The sequence below is a fragment of the Cyprinus carpio genome, chromosome B10 (genome assembly GCF_018340385.1).
Source record: "Cyprinus carpio isolate SPL01 chromosome B10, ASM1834038v1, whole genome shotgun sequence".
Lineage (NCBI taxonomy): Eukaryota > Metazoa > Chordata > Actinopteri > Cypriniformes > Cyprinidae > Cyprinus > Cyprinus carpio.
The window spans coordinates 21,042,164-21,064,978 of NC_056606.1; the positions used below are offsets into that span (position 1 = coordinate 21,042,164).

General features: G+C 35.0%; 1 long non-coding RNA gene across 1 annotated transcript; it reads right to left on the reverse strand.

The window, feature by feature from the left end:
• Nucleotides 1-2,532: 2,532 nt before the first annotated feature.
• Nucleotides 2,533-22,559, reverse strand: LOC122138759. The gene is made up of 4 exons (XR_006155783.1): nucleotides 22,523-22,559; nucleotides 17,604-17,874; nucleotides 16,109-16,259; nucleotides 2,533-3,202 (listed from the first exon to the last, which is right to left on the reverse strand). It is a non-coding gene; the product is annotated as an uncharacterized LOC122138759 (long non-coding RNA).
• Nucleotides 22,560-22,815: the final 256 nt, after the last annotated feature.

A 22,815-nucleotide genomic window follows, 5' to 3' on the forward strand; every position in this document is an offset into this window, starting at 1 on the left:
CTTTTAATATTAAATAAAATACATAATCAGTACCTGAGATTATCATTGTCATAGTCGTATGATGTTATTCCAGTGTTACTTCTTTTAAAATGAGCATTTTTCTCGGGCTCCTATGTGTAGATTCAGTTATTTCACTTTAATGGCAATGAATAGGTTGTTTTCATTTCTATTAAAGTAAAATAATTGAACATAAACATAGGAGCCTGAGAAAAATGCTCATTTTAGATGAAATTTTTTAGACGTTTTTCACTGCTTTAGGATTAATAGAACTTTGGATAGTTTCCATGTACTTATCTAGATCATCTCTGAATAAAGAAAATTGAGTTTTAGAGCCAGTAGATTTTTATGTATGTGAAATTTAGCTAGCAGGAAACACAAATTAATTAACTAATATTTTCCTACACTCTAAAAAACATTGGGTTGGTTGCTGTACCCAGTATCTGGGTTAACATATTGCTGGGTTATTCTGTGTTTATTGAGTTATTTCTATAATAATGCAACTTTTAAAATTCAACGGTCGATTGGTGCAACTAAGACAGAAGATACGGTGGTAAGTTTCATGTTGAGGTATAAGATGCATGAACCAGTGCCACTCATATTAAATCTAGTGGAAAGTTTCAATATGCATGAATCACAATTGGCATTGTGATATTGCTTAATTCTGTTTAGTTTGGGGAAATAAAAGCCACCAGTTACTATCACAAAACATCTTCAGAGAGTGCCATGCTGTGATGTTTTAGCATCATGGCTTTCCAAGCATCGGATCAGGCCGGGGCCGTTTATGTATGCGTGTTCTGTAAAGAGAGCATGTTTGAGGTTATATTAGCCTGATGTGAAATTAGTATACATTATGTGTCATATCCCTCATTGCCTCTGTAAATTGGATTCTGTTGAATGGTGGCGCACGGCCGCGCTGTTGCCTCCCTTCCCTCTCATTTCTCCGTCTCTCCGCAGCCATTTGCCCAGGATGAAAGTGATCTGCGGCAAATTTGTGTATAATATATTATAATGACATGGCTAGAGGTGCTTCCACGACTTCCAACGGCGCCCCCTGGAAATAAGCTAATATGGAATTCTGCTTGTCTGCATAAAATAAAAGAGTTTAAAGATTGTGCCGGCAGAAAGAGAGTATTGACTTACTGTATAGCTTGAACACAAAGAAAGGTCGCATGGATTACAGAGCGGCTCACTGAAATGCAGATGCTGACACACACACACGCAAATGCTGATGCTGAAAAGAAAAAAAGGCTGTGTGTGAAAAGTCTTTGTTTGCAAAATAATTGTTGAAGAAAATCTCTAAAGAATATTTTAAGGGTAAAAATCATGCTTGTTCACTTCCATGCACTGGCTGAGGTCTGTCTTTTGTGAAATGTGACTGCTTTGATGGCTTTTTCCTGCATTCAGGCCACATCAAGAGTATTTTTCTAGTTAAAAATTACAGTTATACGAAGTTCAATTCTATTTTGATCCTTGCATTCAAATTCAAACTGCAGTTTAAAAGATATTCTTAATTCAGTTCTGATTCGAAAGTACATGACCTGCATGCTGCCATCTTGAGTTTAGTCTGAGCCAATCATCTGTGGCTAATCACTCTGGCACCGCCCATATCAAAATTATGCTGCATAGAGAAATGCAATGAAATAAAGCTAAAAGAGGAATTATATTATATATTACATATTCATGTATTACAATATATAATATAGCTATGGGACAACCCACAGTATAAAGGATGTTGTGTTACATCAATAAAATTATTTTGTGGGCACAACATATTATCATGTTCTCATGAGTTGATGTTGACGTGGACTCGACAAAACCTAGAATTAACACAGAATTGTTAATTTAGAAAAAATAAAAGGTGCACAACCCTTGTCCCATTCATCTCAAAGTAAAAGAAGATATGATCCAGACTGCATTAACTTTGGGTTAAATTATATCATATGCCATTCGAGCAGCATGCAGATAAGTAAACGATGCCAGTGTTTTGTTCCTCTAAACATGGCATCAGGAGCTTCTGTACTGCATGTGTTTTTATATTCAGGTGATACAGCGCCTGTATCTCCTGACCCCAGGTGCCTTTGTTCCACGTCAGACGCGGGGTGATTTATCCCTCCGTCTGATTGAACATGCTCTTGTTTTTGTAATGATAACCATCTCAACCGTTTGTAGCCACCCAATGAAAGTGACAGATTATTTGTGGCTGCTCCGGCAGCGGCCCAACCTTCCCTTAATTGGCACCCAAGCTCGATTCTGCCTCAGCACTGCAATGATGGTATGGGTAAGTGCAGCACTCCTGCAGGCGCTCGACTACTTAAGCATTCCCAGTCGGAGTCAGACCTTTCATGGCAAACACACGCACACACACACACACACACACACACACACAGGAAGTTTCACTGTCATTCTGCATGGAATGTGGCACGCATGCATGCAGTCTGTTTCATCGAGCCTATTTGGCGAGAAAAAAAATGCACACACACACACAATGCAGTCTGTCACACACACACACACACACACACACACACACACACTTTATCAGCATTTGTGCCTTGGTCTCCATGGCAACTGTATAATGGATTTGCCCTAATTCAATCCCAGAAGCGATTCCGAAGCATATATAGTGGGGGGTGAAAGGCTGGTGCCTGGATTCTTTTGAAGTCGAGACTGACACGTCAAGAGGCGAGTCAAACGCTGTGATAACACAGATAGAACACAAGAGGCGTGAAAATATTCACAGTAAGCCATCACACGCTCTCCCTTTCTCTGTTCTTGCGGTTTTTCTCTTTCTTCTCTCCAGCCCATCCCCCTCTGTTTGCTCGCTCTGACATTCACAATCCAGGACCCCACTGGATTTCACTCCCCCCCATATTTGTGCTTTATTGCAATGCTCTCCTTGAAATAGAATGGGAATTATAGCCAGGGTCAGAAGCGTTTCAGTGTAATAAAGTGCAGAATGAGTGCCGAAGAAAGAGTGAATCTGAAGTGACGCTCTCACGAATCCCAGGTATGTGAGACTCTTCAGCAAATGAATACTCTTGGAAGCCATTATGAAGTGGGACACAATATAGGTAGAATCGACAGGCGGTGATGGAGAGATGCTGGGATGAGGACGGCCTGCCTCTTCAGTTCATCTGCTTGGTGACCTTCTGCTCAGGTGTCGCGTCTGAAAGAGACACGGACGGTTTTCTGACGCTTCTGCTTCCTGTGGGGCAAGTCATGAAGGGAATGCAATGAATTTGCTAGTTTTGATTCACTTATAATAATCATTTTAGGTACTAGAACACCCATAAGAATCAAATAGCGACACCCATGCTGAATTATGTTCATAAGATATTGAATAAAATTAGTTGCATTAAAACTTAACATAAGATATTCAGCTGCTTCACAGGTCTGAATATGAAATCAGAAAAAAACTTAATTAAATATTAAAAAATAAATACTAAAAATAAATAAATTGTAATATTTTAAGGATAATGATGACTATTTTAATTTCCAAGTTCAAATTGAGCTATTTGTTAGAAAACAACATGCAATGCTTTTCTGTTTTTTTAATATATTTTTTATTTTTTTATTTAGTTTACTCTCTAGAATACAATAAAATCACCATCGTTATGATTAGTATCATAACCTGTAGTATCACAGCCTGATGTAGGAGACCATCCATAAAAAAAACTGTACAAATCTGGATTATTTTAATCAGTATTATTTTAGTATTTTTGCTTCATTTCTGTTAGTTCTTGTTTTTTACTATTGTAATTTATTTTATATTTTAATTTTAGTAATTTTATACTTCAACTTAAAAATATTTTATTTTAGATTACAACCAAGGCAACATTTTATTAGGCTTTTCATCTTTAAATACAGTTTTTAAATACAATTTTATGGTTTAGCAATTTAGGTAATAACATCAAAGTCAACTTAAAATAGCACCTGCAACCCATTTTAATTCTGTAATGTGACATGTTTTCACGTAAATGATATAAGATATATATATATATATATATATATATATATATATATATATGTTTTTACGTAAATGATATAAGATATATCAACATAACATATATATATATATATATGATATTCAAACAAGAAATATACTTGTGGGATTTTATCCATCTGAGAGGGTGAGGGTGTTACATACCAGATGTATATATTTTTGTGAAACATTTACAAAAAGTTATTGATTTTATACTGTTTCTAAAATTAGAACTGAAATTCTGGAAGAAAAAAAAATCAAGGAGAAAATGCATTGTGATTTTCAAATAGATTTTTTCAAATAGAATGCAAGTAGTACTTAAACTATCTGTAAGATGCAGAAGCAGATTTGAAATTCTATTATAAATAAATATACATGAAGGAAATGCAGAAAGCAAGCGAGGATACATGGATTTCAGAAAGATCTGATGTGCATGTATCTCTGTACGAGCTCTCAGAGATGGAGGATTCTGGCACAGAAATCTGGATGAAGGGGTTTGGAGCGGGAGCCTGAATCCTGACACATCCCTAGATCTGCTCCCCTGTGGACTTCCTGTGATCCGCCTGCCTCTCACCCTTCCCCCAGGGAAGCATCTCTCACCCCAGACCATCACATCACCTTCCCACCCGCCTGTCTCCACCTTCTCTCATCCTCATCTCATCCTCCGCTCTTTCAGTACGCCTTCGCACCCCCACAAATTGCTTCATCTATTCACCTGACTACTGATATCCGACATGAGTGGCTGAGAGCTTCTGTGTTCCTGCGAGCCAAAGAAATCCTGCTGCAACATTTCAGCATCACCATCTGCCACGTGTGTTTTATGTGAGCATTACGCCAGCAAACAACTTCAGACGGTCGCAGCAGAATGTAACGGGGTGCTGCTCCACAAACAAGGTGAAAAGAGACACAGTCCTCTTGGGAAGTTCCTACTGTACTTATGAGGTTGGGACTTGGAATTAAAAAAAAAAAAGATATTAATTAAATCATTTTTATTTTAGACCTACACAACAAAAGGAAGAGTAAAAATTAGTTATGGAACTGTTGCTTTATCCTTTTTAGTCTTGTTGAAATGCACTGCATTGATGAGATGACATGAAGGCAGCACGTGTAACGGGTTTGGTGGGTTGCATGTTCTGTAACATGAGATTTTAGTAAAGTGAGATGACACAAGAATGCAGTTTATTTACTTGGTACAATAAAAGCACTTCAATTATTCTTTCTTTTTGACTTACTAAGAAAAACTACTTTTTTTTAAAGCTTTGCAATAAAATAAAGCGCAAAAGTTGCACATTTGAAGTGAAATGATTGTTTTAGCAAGTCATGTTGGAATGATCACATTTACAAGATGTCTTTAAAATAAAAAATCGATATGGCTGTGATTCGGCTGTAGGTAATCATAGCATGCCGATATACAGCCATATCTCACTTCTACAAGTGTGATATTGCGTTTATACAACAGTTTGACGGTACGAGTCTGTATTTTAAATTATAATAAAATTTGGAGTGTCTTTAGTGTGTGAAATATTTTGTGAAGAACTATTTATTTAGGCATATTTTTAAAATCTAAAGTTGACAGTTTAACAGTTGAGCTTAAGATCCGTTACTTATTCCAAAACGTCACTTTAGAGCTAGTAACGAAGGAACGTTAATACTATTATTATTTATATAAAATATTATTTATTGAATAATCATATTTAATGAACAACAACCATTATAAAAGTTGCTAGGCAATCCAGTCATCCGTACAAAGGCAGCACGATATACTGTATACAGCACTGAATTTACATAAACATGATAAGATTTTGCGAAAACTATTTGCTCTGGAACAAATAATAGTTTAATGAGACCAAAGACTGGCCATTAGATTTACTCAAAACTAATTATATCTCATGTTTAACCACTATAGAGACATCAGAACCAGCTGTAAATTCCAGAAGATCTGGCTGTGGTGAGGCGCTCTCGGCGGGTGTAATGAGTGCTGAACGGCTGCTGGAGCTCACGTCTCCGAAAACGTTGAAGCAAATTTTCAAACAGACGTTATCTTCATTAACAAACCGCATATTTGACGTCCAAGCAAGCATATTCTCGCCTAAAAAACAATTTTTTTACTGCATTTCGTGACACAAAACAGTATTATTTTTAAAACTATTGTGGATTTGGGCATCCGTTGAATATTCTATTTTTTTTATGAATTTTTTTTCTGAATTTAGTGTTATTTTTAAGTATTTGAAGAGGTCGAGAGCTCTGTTGACTCTAATATCGCACTCCTATCAGCCAAATCAGATTGCGGAACCAGAATGTACTGTTGTGTGAAGGTATATATATATATATATATATATATATAGTATATATATATATATATATAGTATATATATATACACACACACAACACATAAGGTAGATTTTATTCTAGATTACTTTTTATTTTTATTTTTTCCATTTCATTTTGTTTTTTAAAGTTATAGCAATTTTGATTGTTTTTTTATCATTTTTATTATGTATAGTTTTAAATATCTATATAGTTTTTATTCGTTTTATGTATGTGTTATAGGGTACATTTACACAACAGTGAAATTCTGAAAATGGAAAAATCTTTACCATACAGACAACAACATTGTCAAAATGATCCCTATTTACACAGATGCACGAAAACGACTAAAATGCTGTAATATGCATGCCCGGCCAGTAGTTGGCGATGTCACCTTTAAAGAAACACTGTACCTTTCGAGTGAACACATACAATTCAGGTGCATGACGTCACCGTTTTCACAAATCTGCATTTTTGTAGTTTGCACAGAGGCAATAAGAACATAATTTTAAAAAACTTGAACTTTGAAACCCGTTCTCAAAAGTTTGCATTTTTTTATGCCCCTAAAACACCATTATTGTGTAAATGAACAACCAAAACGCATAAATGTTTTCTGTTTTTAGTTGAAAATGGTGTCGTGCAAAGGCCCCCTTAGTTATTTTAGCACCAGAAGTTAAACTAAATAAAAAATTAGAAACGTTGCCTTGGCAACCAGCTGAAATAAAACAAAGTTCTTTATTTTATGTAATTTAATTTCAGATATTTTTGTTTTAAGTATAGCAAAAACGTGTGTGTTTTTATGCTTTTAGTTTTAGTTAACTATAATAACCCTGATTATCTGGTTAACATGACCATGCTTTAGTTCCTGACATAACAGACACGTTTTGAACATTGTGCGCCAGCCAAGCAGCTGACATTGAGATGAATATAAATGCCAACGAATAGCTCCATCTCCAAAGTAGGCGTTTACCATGTGCACCTGAATGCAGCAAAAGTCTCGAGTTGCCCAACGGTAATTACGCTATTTTGGTGGCGCTCATGTGTGCTCGTAAATACAATAATTCCACATGATTTAAAGGCAGCAAGAGACAAAGAGAGCGCGCGAGCGAAACAACAGGAAGGGGGGTCTGTAGCGCAGAACAATGGTCCATTATGCAGCGGCAGAAAATGATCACCTCTGCGCGGGGACGAGGGGGCACCTGTCACACCAGCAGCTGATGGCTCCATCAGCGCCACTGGGACATGCCTGGGCTTCTCAGCTCAGCTTGGCCTTCATCTGTGCGTGAATGTGTGTGTGTGTGTGTGTGTGTGTGTGTGTGTGTGTGACAGCCCCACCACTGGGCCAACCTCCCCGCTTATTATCTGGGATGATGGCTGGTGGAAAAGAGCTCCACCCCCCTCTATCTCTCTCCGTCTCTGCTTCCGAAACGCCACATGCCTTTATTTCAAACTCGTGCACTTTGCCTCTCATTTCCTACTGACATCATAAACTCCCGTTATAGTTTAGCCAGTCATTACCGTATAGCTTATTATGGAAATGTCACCGTGTTTATAGCTGTATTCTCCGGTCAGAACAGCGTCCTCTCTCTCAGAGGAACGCGGCTAGGAACCGGTGATAGACACTCGAAACGCAAAGCCATGACAACTGGTAGACTTTGCCCGGATGACACAAAGAAAAACAGACAACTGACACAGGGGTGGAGGAGGGATGTAGGTTTGTTTCGAAAGAGCAAACGCCTCTTTGTGCTTCATCCTGACGAGATATGAAGAGCTTAATGAGAATTAATCCAGACTGACCTGCATGTGTGTTAATTAATAGTTCTATTCTTGCTAATGTTTTTGTCTCGTTTTCCAGTACAATTATCAAAACACTCTTTAATCAATATATTTTTACTTGATAAACAAAATTACATAAGATAACATATGATTAATATTTGTTTAAAACAAGAAAAATAGAAAACCAAAAATAAAAACGTTTTCCTTAGAATTTTTTGTTCTTATTTCCAGAAAAAAATACTAAATAATTTTCCTTTACAAGTCTTGTTTTCTGAAAAAATTTATCAAAATTAAGTGAGTTCATACTGCCAATGCAAGAATATTAAACTTAATTCAAAGGGAAAACAATCTTGTTTTTCTATTTTTTGCCCTTGTTTTAATCATTGAATCACTAATTTTATAATATATATATTAGCAAACAAGATTTATGTAATCTTTTGTTATGCATTTTTGTTTCTCCAGTAATTGCAGCTTGATTTAAGAATGTTTAGATTTGTACGAAACAAGAAGAAATACGGAGTAAGAAAATATTTTTTTTTGCAGTGCATCTGCAGTCAAAACACATAATTAAATACAAAATCCAAAGTAGTTTTTCTTTCTTTTGTGTTTTTTTATTTGGTAGCACATGAACAGTTTTGTGGTGTCTACATGATGTGGGCAGTGTCAGCTGTAAGATATATTTTTTAGACAATATGCATTCCAGTTGTAATAATGGTTTCAATATTCAGGATTTTAAAGTATTTGAAACCAGCTTAAATGGAAGTGATTACCTGCAGATGGTGTGTAGCTACAGTAATTAGCATATAAAGTGTAATTAAAAAAAAAAAAATCCAATAATGTATGTGTTAAACAAACATCCAATTTCATCAGATGTTAGTGCAAATAATAGAACACAAGTTTTCTATTTGACGAACTTGATGTTTAGATTGTGTTTTTTATATAGTGGGATGAAACTAATTTAAAGTTCATCCCAAAATGGGTGCCGTCAGAATGAGATTCTTTTTAGGCCAGAAGCAATGGTTTAAAGTTATTTTATAATTGATTTGTTTCTTACAAATATGCCACTTTTCACTTGGTGTGGATTATTGTGATGTTTTTATCAACTGCATGGACTTTCATTCTGACGGCACCCATTCACTGCAGAGAATCCATTGGTGAGCAAGTGATGAAATGCTGAATTTATCCAAATCTAATTAAGAAACAAACTCATCTACATCTTGGATGGCCTGAGGGTGTCATTTTTCAGCAAATTTGTCATTTTTGGGGGAACCATTCCTTTAATCAACATTGACAGATTACTTTTAGATGTTAAAGATCAATTCCATCACATATCTCGAGTACAGTTGTTAAATCTGTGGAGATCCACTTCAGGTCAGTGGTGTGAGGGCTTGCCAAAACTACCTCTGTCCAGCTGCAGTTCACAAAACAGCAAGAGCTTCAAAATCTCATCTCAGCATTTCAATGTGGCCACACTGCAGCATCACTGTTTAATGGAAAAAACACACACCAGAAATCTCCATATTTCATTTAATTAATCTCAGGGTAACCCAAAACCACAAGCAGATGTTCAGCTAATTTCCAGTAATTACTTCTCTTTTTATATCTGTGTAGTGTTTTTGCTAGCCCAAACATGCTTTCTTAATGAAGCTTTCTGCGAGCTGCTGCGCTGGTTATGTGTATTAAATGGACAGTTAGGTGCTAATAGCTCACTTAACAGGAGGGGTCACGTCATAAAATTACAGTGAAAAGCCGTCAAACAACACACTGACTGCGTTTTTAATCAGGAAGGCTTTGTTCCTGCGGCGTTGGATATTGAAAGTTAAAAATCCACAAAATCTGTATTACTTTCAAAAGTAGGAGAATATTAGCTTGAACATCAGCCATGATTCATAAAGCAATGCATGTGCGCTTTGCATTCTCAGTGTAGCCACAAGGGGTGCTAAAGTTAATGTTAGCATGAATTGCCGCCTTCTACAGTCAGGTTTTCTCTTTTAAATCAACTATAGAATCTCGCCCAAGCAAGTTAGTTAAACTCAACATGTCTATAGCTACCTGAATAAAAGCACATCCATTTTTATAGCACAGATATTTGCAGGACACTCCATCACCTTTGAGTTCAGAGACACACACTTTTACGTAAATGCAACTTGCAATACGGTGGCCAAGCATTCGCATATGCATTTGCGTACCTGCATACAGAATATACACTATACTGCTATTTTAACGTCATTGAGATACTGTTACAGTTTGTATTAACATTTTTGAATTTTTATATTGCATTATTATATTTAAAATAATTATATGCTCTCTTTCTAGCATTTATTTTATTTTAAGTAATGGAAATAAAAAAGAAGGCAGTAAAAACAGTAATATTGCGAAATATTGCATTTTTCTAATTGAACATTTAAAAAATTATTTGTTCCTGTGCAAATTACTCCAGTCTTCAGTGTCATACGTCTTCAGGAATCATTCTAATATGCTAAATTTGCTGCTCAGGAAACATTTCTGATTATAATCTATGTTGAAAACAGTTGTGCTGCTTCAGATTTGTATTTTATTTTATTTATTTTTTTTATATTATAAATGTCTCTACTGTCACTTTTGGTCAATTTAAGGCATCCTAGCTGAATAAAAGTATTCGTTTCTTTAAAAAAAGAGTTTCACTGACCTCAAATGATAGTGTACTGTGTATAGAAAGATGTCGCATTTAAACCACGAAATGACAAGAGCAGGCCCTTATTTTAACATGCTCCAGTTTGTGTATAAATCAGGTTAAATTGAGATGTTAAAAGTGTGCCAGTGTGTGTGTGTGTGTGTTTGTGCATGCGTCTGTGTTGTGCTTGTGTATATGTGTCAGTGTGTTGTCACCTGGGAACCCGCTCTGCATGTTTCCTACAACACACACACACACACACACACACACACACACACACACACACACACACACACACACACACCTGCTCGACTGCCTGTCAGTGAACAGGTGGAGCGGAACATAAGGTGTTCATTGTCTCGGTGGCTCACACCTCACTTCAGAAGCCCAAGCAGGGAAACAAACTGCAAAATAATCAGCAGAGACGAAACACTCAAGCTGAAAACGCAAAGACAAGTGGTGGCTTTTAGTTCGTCGGAGCTGCCCATGCTGCCTGCGTTAATGCTGTCATTACACAGTCGATACAGTGTGTGTGTGTGTGTGTGTGTGTGTGTGAGAGAGAGATTTGGAGGATGGTTGAGAACAATAGAAGCAAAATGGCCCCCTGCCAGTGAGACACAGTGTTTTGATGTGCGTTCAGCTCTTCGTGGTCTGACTTGTCTGTCAGGTTAATGTGTGTTTCTGTCCTTCTTCTGCTCTGGAGTGATAGGAGGATTCTGATTGGCTGATAGGTTCTACATTGCTTTATTTTTAACCAGTCACCTGAGCCGTAAATGTCATGTGATGCAATGTATTTGTCACAGGTTTATGAACACGATTATAATAATAATAAAAAACCTTAAATGGTAAACAGTTCTACTACAACATAATACTTTATGCGTAATTTATGTTGCTTGCAACACAATGTATTTTTTTCTAAATATGTCAATACTTTTATATGGCTGTAAATGGGAAAATATGCAATGTTAATGGTGTAGGAAAATTTTTCACATTTCTATTTCACATAGAAATTGCTAGTAAATTTCACAATTACAAAGAACATTAACATCAAATTAAGGGTGAAATTTTACAAAAACTAAAATAGCATTTTCTTGTAAAATGTACTTCAATAATCTCTCTGGAAGAAGAGACTGTACTATCGTAATGCGATTTTCCTGGTTTCCTGGTTAAATAAAATAAATCTTTGTTTTATTTAGAGCTTTTTTTTTTAAAGTGTACAAAAAATTATTTTCAGTATTTCAGTATATGAATATTTTTTTACAGTGATAGAAACACTTTACATGACGTCTTTATATTATAATGCATTATAAAAATCTATTTAATGTATTAATTATGCCTTGTAATGCACCTTATAATGCACTGATGTCTCTTAATTCTGACCACAGTTATAATACGTTATAATATTTATTTATTCCATGGTGCACCTTCAGAAAGCATATGGGCTTTAAAACACACAAGAAAAAAAATTCAGAAATATGCAAATAATATATTTTTGCTTTGTTTACAATTATTTATGAAAATATTTAATGCTTTACAAGGTACATTATGAACATAATGCATTATACATAAAGTGTTACTGATCCTTTTTTTGCCCACATGGTGTAGTTGTGGCATCTAGCAGGCACTAAATGCTGATATAACCAGCCAATCTTTAACTTATTAAATTGGCACTGAATTCATCCAAATTATTCAATGCCTTCCAAGTTGTTCAGGTTTATAACAGGATCTTCTATAGGTCATTTTTAGACGGACCAAAGTACACTTAGCTAAAGGTCAGCTATACAGAGCTTCATTTAAACAACCCAGATCTGGTTTATTTGACATAATATTGTATAAAAACTTCCAATATGCATGTAAAAAGGATTTAAACAAACAAACAAACAAACAAAAAAGTAGGAAAAAACAGTGAAAATGCAACTGGCAAGGTTTTTGTTGTTAATTAAAATTAAAACAAATGAAAATCAGCAGCTAACTGAAGTAAATTGCAGTACTAACATTAAACGAAATTGAAAATGTGAAAATAAAAGCCAATTCAAAATGTTAATTAATCCAAATAATTCTCTGTGCCACTAGTGACAAAAAGACTCCATTCAGGTAATATATATATGTATATATATATACCACAAACACCTCCAGCCTGGTCAAGAAGGCTCAGCAACGCCTCTTCTTCCTCAGGACACTGAAGAAGAACCAGCTGTCTTCAGCAATAGTGGTGAACTTTTACCGGTGTGCGATCGAGAGCATCCTGACCAGCTGCATCACAGTCTGGTATGGAAACTGCACGGTGGCTGACCGCAAAGCACTGCAGAGGGTGGTGAAAACTGCCCAACGCATCACAGGGACACCACTTCCTGCTATTGAGGACATCCAGAGGAAACGCTGTGTACGTCGAGCTCGCAGCATTCTTAAGGACTCCTCTCACCCTGACCATAGACTGTTTAACCTCCTGCCCTCCGTGAGGTGCTTCAGGAGCCTCCGGACAAGGACCAGCAGATCCAGGAACAGCTTTTTCCCTACAGCTGTCTCCTTGCTGAACTCTGCCCTCTGACACCCCCCACACCATACACACAGACTCCTCCCCCACTTCATCACTACATCTGACTGATTTATTTATTTATTTATTTACAACAAGCAAAAACAACAAACTTGCTATTACTTGCACTACTGTCTGTTCATCCAGGAACACTGAATAATCCATTGCACACTGAATATTTTCTATGCACTTTACTTTCCATTGCAATAGTTTAAATTGTTCATATGTTCATAGTTCTGCCTATAGTGTACATACACTTCACATATTCATCTGTATAATATGTTCATAGTACACCTATCTGTATATCATGCTGATAGTATTTAAAATCTGTAAATTTTGTCCATAATACTTATCTGTATAGTTATTGTACATATTGTAGACCTTGTATATTCTGTACTTACTGCTTATTGCACTTCTGGTTAGATGCTAACTGCATTTCGCTGCCTTGTACCTTACATGTGCAGTGACAATAAAGTTGAATCTAATCTAATCTAATCTAATATATGCGTTTCATTTTTGATACTAACTGTCCATTCAGGTAAAATGTTAATGCAGAAAATGGCAGTGCATATATTCCTCTCCTAATGGTATTATTTGTTTCCGTGTTGAGTACATCAGCATTTAAGCCTCACATTATTTACCGTGATGTCATTCTGAGAAGCAATTAAAAGGAAACATTACAGAACAGAGCAGAAGTGAATATTAGAGTATCAGTCATACCCATAATTACCTGCTCTGTCAAGGTATTTCGGAATTTCACTGATCACGGACATTAATTATATCTCCTTTAAATACAATAAAAAGTAATGGGGGCCCTCTGGTAAAATGCTCCTGAATTCACAATGCCTAAATGAAGTTATCAGTTTTATTAATGGTCTCTATTCTTCTTCATCTATTATGAATCTTACAAGAGATCTATTTTACTGAGTGGTCAGGTTGCCAGAGAACGGTCCGACATTATCGAGGGCAATTCCGAAATTAAATTGAGAGCCGGTCTTTTTTTGTGTGAAAATGAGCGCGGAGGAATGATCCTTTAATCAGGAGCGTCGTGAGGAACCGGCCCTTGTTAGGTAGCGTAATAGATGGGCCCCATTCATCACCTGCAAGCGTCTATGTAAAGAACGGAGCCGGGGCTGGAGAATGACAGTATTAATTACTATTCAATTATAAAAGCCTGGCCCATAAATAAAAATAAAAGGGGGTATTCATGAGGTTTTTATAGAAATCCACTTGGGATGTGAAGGAAGGGCATTTTTGTGAGATAAATAAATTAGAGAGTGTGCGGCTAGTCTCTCTGGAGTTACACAACGAGAAACTAGAGAAGATTTTACACAAGAGACAGAGACAGAGAGAAGTTAGGGGCTAATTTTAATACGGACTTCAGGAAAGACTCTTGTGAGTAAAAGTTAAAAGTTGAGACAGTCTGATTCTATGCTCCTAACACCACTCATGCTGTCTTTTAAGACGTCTTGGCCAACTTCTAAGTCTGCATTGCATGTGTCATTCTTGAAAAGTCAATTTCAGGAGGCATATCAGTGAGCTCAGTGCTAATTTTTATCCAATAAATATACTTCTATTTCATTCAATAATGAAATAATAGTTCCATCCAATCCAAAATTAGCTATATAATTCATATATTTTCATATGTATTCATCTACTACTGATATGTTAAGCACAGGTTTAGTATAATTAACTAAAACTATATAAAAAATATTTTTTTTTTTTGTGTTTTGTTTTAAATTAAATTTTTTTTGAATTAAATTAAATTAAATAAAAAATTGATTTATTTAATTAAGTAAATATAAATATGAATTAAATAAATTAATAAAAATATATAGAAAAATAATAACAATTATAAAAACAAAACAAAACTATTAACTAAAATAAAAATAATTATATAAAATAGAAACTTATTCAAATATTAATAGAAACTATATGAGTATTTCAGTGATGTTAAAATAAAACTGTTTAAGCATTATATAATGGTTTAAATTAATAAAATAAAATAAAATAAAATAAAATAAAATAAAATATTTATATTTTTAATTTGTTAGTTCAATTTAGAACAAAAATATTAATTTTAATTAAATAATTAATTAGTTTGGTCCCTGGAATCACACTATGCATTAGACATTTGAGGAAATATGTAACCCTCATAAAAAAAAAAAAAAAAAAAAAAATTGTGTATCAGTTTCCACAAAAATATGAAGCCACACAGCTGTTTTCAACATCAGAAGTAAATCAGCATATTAGAATGATTTCTGAAGACTCATGTGACACTGAAGACTGATGAAAATTCAGCTTTACATCACAGGAATAAATTACATTTTAAAATATACTAAAATAGAAAACAGTTATTTAAAATAATAATAATATTTTACAATATTACTGTTTTTTTATCAGATAAATGCAGCCTTTTTTCAAAAACATAGCTGCACTCTATAGTATTATGTGTAGCATCATGTTTTGCACAGAAAAACAATCACGTGTTTACAGAAAATGTAAATATCTAGTGAATTAAATGCATGTTTACAAAAAGCCTATTAATCCAAGTCAGTTAATTGTCCATCATTAGTTTCTTCTTTCCTTAGCAGTGACATTTATGAAAACTTTATGAACAGCAATTGTTCCTATGTGTGACATTTTCATTTGCCTTTAAAGTCGAGATGTTAGGACGTCACTCTCCTGTCCAGAGACTCAAAAATACAATGCGACAAGGCTTCAAATCTTGAGAGCGCAGCTACTTTAGATGAAAGCGTGTGATGGGGCTTTCATCTCCAGAGAAAAGGTCACAAATACCCTGGTGCAATGTATCACATGCTGATAGATGTTTTAGATATGAGAAGAACTTGCAAAGACCTTGTTTAAATCTCCAGGTTAACGGTGCATCTGTGGCCAGATCGTCTTTGAAGCCCGGCGATGGGAATGAGGGCCCGGCGGCTTCAAACGGCAGCAATCGCTTCGGCCCCAAAGTTTCCTCCTCGCCCAGGGGAGCACAGGAAGGCTAGTTCTGTATCGAAAGGGGGAAAATAAAAAATCAAATTTGCCAACCACAGTGAAATCCCCCTCATGGGGAACTTGAGGAGGCTGACATTTTTAGATCAAAGGGTCAATAGTTAAGTTAATGAACTTAAAGGGCACCTTAGATTTTTCTTTAACAGATCTGAGACCCCATTTATCACAAACTACCCATACTTATACTTCATTAAATCATTTTAAGATTTTGAGACAGTTTATCACTGATAACCATGCCCAGATATACTTTTGGCATTTTATACACTTATTCTAGGGGAAAATCTGCAGAAATTCATTTTAACATGGTCACACATGTTTAACAGGACTGAGTAAATGTCAAAAAGATTATAACAGTGTTATTTTACTATCATTGATATACTATTATAGTTTTCGGTAATATTTAAAAATATATTTCTGCCTACATTTTCATTTTAGTTACATTTGAGTCATTTTGTGTGTTTTTGGTCATTTTCATAATTTTTACATCTATTATGTTTTAGATGTTGTTTTTTTTGTTGTTGTTTTTTTTAAGTTTAGCAACTGCATAGAAACATTTAATATTTTCTGTTTTCATTTTAAATTTAGTTTTGTGTGGTTTGAGTCATGTTTATATATATTTTATGCCTATATAGTTTTTATGCTTAAGGTTTTAATTTTTTAGTATAGGAACTACATAGAAATATTTTATATTTTTGATTTTAATTTTAATTACATTTTAGTAATTTTCTTAATATAAGAAATATAATATATATAATGTATTTTTTATATATTATGCATATTATACATTTTATATTTAGCTTATATATTTTATTTTAGTTTTTATTTTAGATTTTTAAACTTTTTAGATTTTTATCTAACATTTATAACCCTAAATTACACCACAATAAAAATACCAATTAATTGTCCAGCATAACATGTCCCTTTCCTCAGCAAGGACATATGAAAACTTGATAGACAGCAATTGTTGCTATTTTGACAATCATTTTAAGAATTTAAGACATTTTAAGCTTTAAGCTTATCTTTACCTTTTTTATACATCGATTTTAGGGAAAAATAAAAATATTCAATTGATTATAGTACAATGAAAATAAAGAAACTACTGAAAAATTATTAGAATTTCTTTTAGTCCAAAATATATTTTACAGAAATAACTTAGCAGACAGATATCTGCTTATGAATAACTAGGGAACTTATGAATAAGTAGGGTGCCTCAATCTTTTAGTATCTTTCAAAGATTTGATTCCATTAACTCATGTCCTAGAAGTTAGCCAATCAGATTAGAAATGGCATTGTTGTTGAACATGCAGACTAATGTCCGCATAATTAACTATTTACTCACCTGTCAGTCACTTCACTTGTGTATGTAGATGCACATACAGCAAATCCAGCATTGACTGGAGTGAGCGAGTGTGACCTTAAGCCTGATGCATGAATTCACGGCGCATTCCCGGCGTTCCCAGCGGAGGCACAGGGATTACAGACTCCTATCTCTCAAGGACACGCTCGCTCAGGTGAGCTGTGTGGTATCAGTGCCTGCGCTGTCCTTCGGTTCCCATAAGCCCCTGTGTGCCTAATTTAATCCCGCATGGCCCCCACACACCTCCCGCGGCCTGCGAAAATCCCATGGTTAATCTTAGTGTGTCATAAGAAGACGCTACCCTATGAAATCCTGCTGCAACACATACACATATACACACATTCAGCTGGAATTATTAAAATGTGCGTGTTAATATGATTTGCTTGAAGCACTTTGGGGTGTTTTCATGATAAAGCATAGCATAATATTAGGGGTTTCAATTAAGGAGACAAATCCACACAATATCTGGAGTTAGTGCAGATGCATGTATCTTTATATAAATAAACAAACCTTAAAACTCACTGTCTATCAATTCATATCAATATCTGTTTTCAGATCAGTATATATTTAACTTGGCAAACACAGTGATATGACATGTCTATGGAAGGCAGACAGGGCCAAAACTTGTGTGAAATTTGTTGGTGTCAACATGCACTGTTAGTCCGTCTTAACGCCACTATTTTTAACGTGTTTCTTTTGTATTTGTAGACATGCACATTCTGGTAATTTTAGGGGATCAGTTTTCTTTAGTACCTGTAAAGATGCAGATGATGTTTAGACAACAAATTTAAATGTGTTTCTCAACACACACACAACACACACATTCTGGTCATATTAGAATGTGTTATACTTTTTTTTTTTAAGCAGATTTACCCACGCATTAATTCCTTTAAATTATTGCAGCATATTGCATACTGATACGCTCACATTTTTAAGCGTTATGTTTAGTGGTGGACAGTAACGGAGTAGCTTTACTTCGTTACTGTACTTAAGTACATTTTTCAAGTATCTGTACTTTACTGGAGTAGTTTTATTTTAAGTAACTTTTACTTTTACTTCATTACATTCCAAAGTATACGATCGTACTTTTTACTTCACTTGCATTTCATAAAACATATTGTTATTCTTCATTTGATATGACATGTAGTTGCTGTGTCTGATTCAAGAACGAACTGATTTTTTTCAATGAACTTTTAAATCGCTTCGCAAATCGCACCAAACGATTCATTCACGAATTAGAATGATCTGATTGCAGCTGTTCTAGAGTCGACAACTCACTGATTCAAATGAACCGTTTAGTGCAAGTCTCTAGTGAACTCAATTCACAACCGGGAGATCTTGTGAGCGCGCGCGACTGATTCTTCTAAAAGTAAGTTACTAATGTCGAATTTTGAGATTAATTATTGTAACTGAAAATCATATTTAGGTCAAAATTGTCAGTTGTTTGTGAACTAAATCTTCTGTAAAGGGTGATCTATTTAAGCCCACTGAAATGCTTGAATGCAAACACATCAGCATCTGTGCCTCTTAGGTCAAAAAAACAAAACATTAAATTAACACAGATTAAATAAAATAACTAATGCACGTTCAAATTCCCGCTGCCATAACATTAACAGTTGTATTAAAATGTTACACATTTATCCCTATGTGACGTCTGTTTTTATATTGTTTAAAGTGTATAAACGTTTATATTGTTTGAATTAACCACCCAAGTAGACAGATATGAATGTTTATTCATAACCATACTGAAAATAAGTAAATATTGGTAGCTGATGCTAACTGTCTAGCTAACAAGCTTGCTGGTGCTAAGTTGAGGTTATTTTTAAAAATAAAGTCCAAATATTTTTATTCAATCACCTAGATATATTATATCTGGGGAAAAAGAAAGGCTGTGATGTTCAGAACATGGTAACTACAGTAATTATCAAAGTGGGAAGTGATGCCCTCTGGGAGTATTTGGCCAGGAGTGTTTTTACACCACAGACAAGGTTTGAGAAAATGTTCTTTCTAACTTCAGGCCTTATTCTCATGCCATATATAACTGTGATGTTCTGCAAAACAACAAATTTTAAAACACTTTTTTTTTCTTACTGGTGAAAATCTGATGATCAAATGTGACCCTGGAGCACAAAAGCAGTCTTCAGTCGCTGGGGTATATTTGTAGCAATAGCCAAAAATACATTGTATGAGTCAAAATGATAAATTTTTCTTTTATGGCAAAAATCATTAGGATATTAAGTAAAGATCATGTTCCATGAAGATATTTTCTAAATTTCCTACTGTAAATATATCAAAACTTATTTTTTGATTAGTAATATGCTAAGAATTCATTTAGGTCAAGTTTAAAGGTGATTTTCTCAATGTTTTGATTTTTTTGCACCCTCAGATTCCAGATTTTCCAATAGATATCATCCCTTTCCTAACAAACAAAACATCAATGGAAAGCTTATTTAATCAGCTTTCGGATGATGCCTAAATCTCAATTTCAAAAAATTGACCCTTATGGTTTTTGTGGTCCAGGGTCACAAATCTGTTTTCTCTCAGGTACATCGCAGTGTAAGCTTCACAGTGAACATTACTACATCACTCTTGTCAGCGTAGTCCATATCAACAACAAAAATATATCTTGACTCCATGTAGTGGGTTATTTTGAGAAAATTCCAGGTATTTTGAGCAGTAGGATTAATTATAAAAAATATGTGCTAATATAAAATTAAGTAGCCAGCCTATATAAAATTGCAAAATAAATCTATCTATCTGTACTTTTTTACTTAAGTACATAAAAAAATCGAGTACTTTTGTACTTTCACTTGAGTAAAATTGAAAAAGGAGTACTTTTACTTTTACTGGAGAATTATTTTATTATACGTATCTGTACTTTTACTCAAGTACTTGATTTGTGTACTTCGTCCACCACTGGTTATGTTTAAAGACTTTTGGCCCTGTCTGCCTTCCATATATGTCTGGTGTATTCAGCCAACAGGATTTCTGCATGTGACTGTGATGCTTAGAGTACCAGCATGCTTTTACTGTGACAGTGTGGTAAAACCACAGACTGTATAAAAATATGGACGTAGTGTCCGTGACGTCACCAGTAGACTCCTGAAGAGCATTTTTGAAGCTCAAAGTGGGCAGAGCGGGCCATCGCCATCTTGGCAGCGATTCACCGCGCGTCACTCCTGGATAATCGAAAATGGGCAAAGAGGCGGGAGCTGGTTGCTGAAGCCATGCCCATCTAGCTCGACGGTGGTGAAAGCATGTCACTCAAGTGGCCACGCCCTTAATTATGCAGAACTTTAAGGTTTAATATAATTTAAATTGATGAGTTATAAAAAATTCACCCCCCTCACAGTTGTCATGTAGGGCAAAATTAGCTATATAGACCAAATCCACTTTTTGTATCAGGCTGTAAACATTTTTTTCTGCTTTTAACATGGGGAGTCTATGGTATTGACTCCCTTTTGGGAGTCAATGAATTGCAAGAGAGACCGGAAGGTTGCTGCTCGGGTAAAACATAATCCCCTCAACAGATTACACACAAACACCAACACGTATATTCTGTCCGTCAGAGGTTCAGGTTTGATCACATTACACTCTGTGTGTTCTAGGCCCACTCATGATTGATAACCACATTGTCTAAATCAAGCATTATTTAATGCAATGATTAGTTTTAAAGCCATCAGATTGTGTAAGAAACAGATTACAGAGAACTGACACTGATTTGCACAGGAGAGCATGAAAGGTTAAAGCATGCATAATTGAAAAGTGAGATCTGAAAATCTTGAGAATGTGAAAGTTCAAAAGGTGGCCTTCAAAGCCCTCATATGGAAATACTTTTTTCCAAAAGAGCAAACAGTGGCGACTGGGTAAAATGTGAAGCGTATTGATTGGTCAGTGCATTCTGTTGCTCCCACATTATGACCAGTGGCATTTACCAGCTCATTTCTGCAGTTAAAGTAAAGTTTGACGCTCTTACTTATATCTTACACTTTTTTAAAATCATTGTGCTTTTTTCCCTGAGGTGCACTTATAACGTTAGCCAAGGCTTTTGTGCTAAAAAAATGTCATAGTTTAGTTTTACAACCATTTTCTTCCATTTCTCAATGCATTTATTATTTGAAAATCAAATTTAAAAATAAATCTTGATTTATTCCATGAGGGAGTCATTGGATGGTAAATGGATAAAAGGAAATGAAAACGACTCAAAAACCTACAATTCATTTCATGGGTTAATAAAATGAAATAAATTACTTTAAAATAAAAGAAATTAGTAAAAAAAACAACAACTAATTTTTATCTTCTTTTTTTTTGGAATAAATGCCTACATTAGTCAGATATGATCTTATGAACATTCTCCAGCAAATGTCAATGGCCTAAAGGAAGAACTATACTACTTTTCACCCCTGACTTTCTTCTGGATATCTTCTCAAACCTCACTCAAGGAACATTTCCAAAAATTGTTTCCTTCCATCTCCCTTCCATATTCTTGTCAAAGCACAACACTGAAGGTATCCAGCCAGCTGGTATAGCTCCAACAATATAAAACCTTGAGTCTTTGCCTTATTTTGGAATACAACAGTTCTTAGACCAAACTGAGATCATTAGATCATTCCTCTAATACATTGCCATACTGAATTCAGTGTATTTTAAAATATAAATATGCTGGTAATCTACAGAAAGCAGTTTTATATGCTCTGGTCAGTCTCAGACACTTAAACCTTATTCATTAGAACTTGACTGTTTACAAAAATGATGCTAGGAAAGGATGGAAATACACAGCTAAACATAACCATAATGTGAACTCTGTAGTTTGATCAACCAGGATAGAGTATATAATGACACAAAACAAGTAACACCACAAAATATCACAGTGAATAATCTGATCCATGGCTTATACTCACTAGTACTGTTGTTTCCCTCCAAAACCATGTCACTTCCTGGCCAGTGATGTCACTGAGGGAGTGGCTTTTGTTTGTTAAAGGGATTTTACAGAAGACTAACAGGATGCCATGAAAAATCAGCTCAAACAATATTCCCAAGTCTTTTATAAAAACATCTGCTCAAATCAAAGTGATTTACAATTAATAAAATAAAAAAAGTGAGTTTAATATTTATTAAGAAACAATTAATAGGGGATGTGATGTATTATGTGACCTTGGAATACCTTCTGAGGCATTTTGAGCGTTTTTTTGTG